The sequence below is a fragment of the Schistocerca piceifrons genome, unplaced genomic scaffold (genome assembly GCF_021461385.2).
Source record: "Schistocerca piceifrons isolate TAMUIC-IGC-003096 unplaced genomic scaffold, iqSchPice1.1 HiC_scaffold_1052, whole genome shotgun sequence".
NCBI classification, from domain to species: Eukaryota; Metazoa; Arthropoda; class Insecta; order Orthoptera; family Acrididae; genus Schistocerca; species Schistocerca piceifrons.
Genome location: NW_025726855.1, coordinates 30001 through 32500, shown reverse-complemented (window position 1 = coordinate 32500; position 2500 = coordinate 30001).

Sequence of the window (2500 nt, the reverse complement as noted above, 5' to 3'; positions counted from 1 at the left end):
GCGCGAACACGCAAGCGTCCGCTCAATCATTCTGCAAACAGGAGGAGGCTGAGCTCCCCTGCACAATACACCTCGAAACCCTCTCAGGTCCCGGCGGCGCGCAGCGCCGTCCCAAGTACTTGGTCGGGTTCGAGAGAGGCGCAATCGCCCGGAGTTAGGCGAGTAGACGCTTTCGGTGCGACCACCCGTGCTCCCAACTGAGCTTGCCGCTGCCGACAGAGGCCCGGGAGCGTGCTGTCGTGGCATTGCCGGCGGGAGACAACACGCGCCACCTACGGTGACCGGCAGCTCCAACGCCAGCGCCACAGAAGGACAAAAGCCCCACTTGGGTGCCGAAGCGAACTCTCCCAGCACAGCGCACGCGCCAACACATCCGCACAGCTGCGATACAAACCACCAGCGAGAACCGCTGGGGCGACCGAGCAGCAGACGGCGTCGCGGCGCCGAGCGCCGGGCGGCGGCGCATCCTCAACGCACACAGTCCTCAATCGGACCAGCACACTGAAGATGTCCACCGCGCTTCGCACCGGGCCCGCGAGGACCTACTTTGGCCGCACGGCGCCGCGCGCAGGGTGCGCCGGCGCGCAGCTGCGACGCCTGCCGCGTCCGTCGGCCGGCGCGCCTGCCACTGGCCGCCCCCACCAGCCGGCTGTAGCGCGTGCGCCCACGCACCGCGCGGCCAGCACGCCGGGAGGCGCCCCCTCACCGGCCGGGGACGGTCCCACCCAGCCACCGCCGCGTATCGCTTCACACCCAGATGCCGTTCAGTTTCGTCGGCATGGTGGGTATCGCTGGAACAACCGGTTAGTACCTCAACCTATCGTCGCCATCACCGATTCACCCCTAGCGAGAACAACCGCACCACAACAGGTTACCATTTGTTCATTTGCGTAACTTCACCAGAAAACGCAGGCGTCCATCGCCATTTGCAACTTCAACGATTATTGCATGCCTGTGTCAGGTGTCACGCCACACTACGTCTGCCCACATACACGCAACAAAATGTGCACGCCTAGACAATACGTGGAAGGTGGCCCCCGTACGTATGCGATGTCCATTGCTCGAACGACTGTCAACCGGCCTCTGTAGCATGTCGCAGATATGGAACGCGGTGCACCATGCCATCACGGTGTGTGAGGAGAGACGACTAGGTCCGAATACATCAACAGACAGCTCATGCTGATCGCCATCCACGGCGTCCGTTCCTCCCACACGTCTCTATGGCGTACCACACTGCAATCCAGCTCTCATAGGGAGACGACACGTAGCTGCGTGCACAATATTTGCACTGTATGGTCCGCCGTTTTTGGGCGCAGTCGTTGTGCGGTCACACATGTGCCACGATGTATCATTCAGTACATAAGGACGAATGTGCAGTACAGATTGTGGTTCACGCGTACGACATCAGCGGACAGTTGACACAGGCCGCACCACAACGTAGCCTGAGTACGTCGCATGCGAAGGGCATTGAACATGCAAACTTCTCACCAACCAGCTTGCGAAGGCAGGGGGCAAGGTGGGGACGTGGGGAGGGGCGGCATGTACGTCCTGCTGCCATCCACATTACAGTGTACAGCAGGAGCATGTGGAAAGTGAGCAAGACTTGCAAGGTGTTTAACATGAAGCGATACACAGGGGTGCGGGCAGTGCGAGTAGCGAACTATATTGCGAGGGTTGCGGGTGGGCAACACTACAGTAATTGAACGAGTCGTATAACAATTACAGAGCAGGTTTAGGCGACAACGTGGGTTACGTTAAGGCGACAACATGGGTTAGGTTAAGGCACAACATGGGTTAGGTTAAGGCACAACATGGGTTAGGTTAAGGCACAACATGGGTTAGGTTAAGGCACAACATGGGTTAGGTTAAGGCACAACATGGGTTAGGTTAAGGCACAACATGGGTTAGGTTAAGGCACAACATGGGTTAGGTTAAGGCACAACATGGGTTAGGTTAAGGCACAACATGGGTTAGGTTGAGGCACAACATGGGTTAGGTTGAGGCACAACATGGGTTAGGTTGAGGCACAACATGGGTTAGGTTGAGGCACAACATGGGTTAGGTTAAGGTACAACATGGGTTAGGTTAAGGTACAACATGGGTTAGGTTAAGGTACAACATGGGTTAGGTTAAGGTACAACATGGGTTAGGTTAAGGTACAACATGGGTTAGGTTAAGGTACAACATAGGTTAGGTTAAGGTACAACATAGGTTAGGTTAAGGTACAACATAGGTTAGGTTAAGGTACAACATAGGTTAGGTTAAGGTACAACATAGGTTAGGTTAAGGTACAACATAGGTTAGGTTAGGTTAGGTTAGGTTACACGTTGTTGTACGGAAAGGTGTAGGGGGGGGGGGGGGGCGGGGGCGGCAGGTTCGTTGATAGTGATTATAGTAAGTGAATGCTTGTGACATGATCAGATTTGTCACGTCAGGATGCACCTTTGGCTTATTAGAGGCGGCGCTCCAATTCTATGCTTGTGTGAGACCTGTGTCTTTG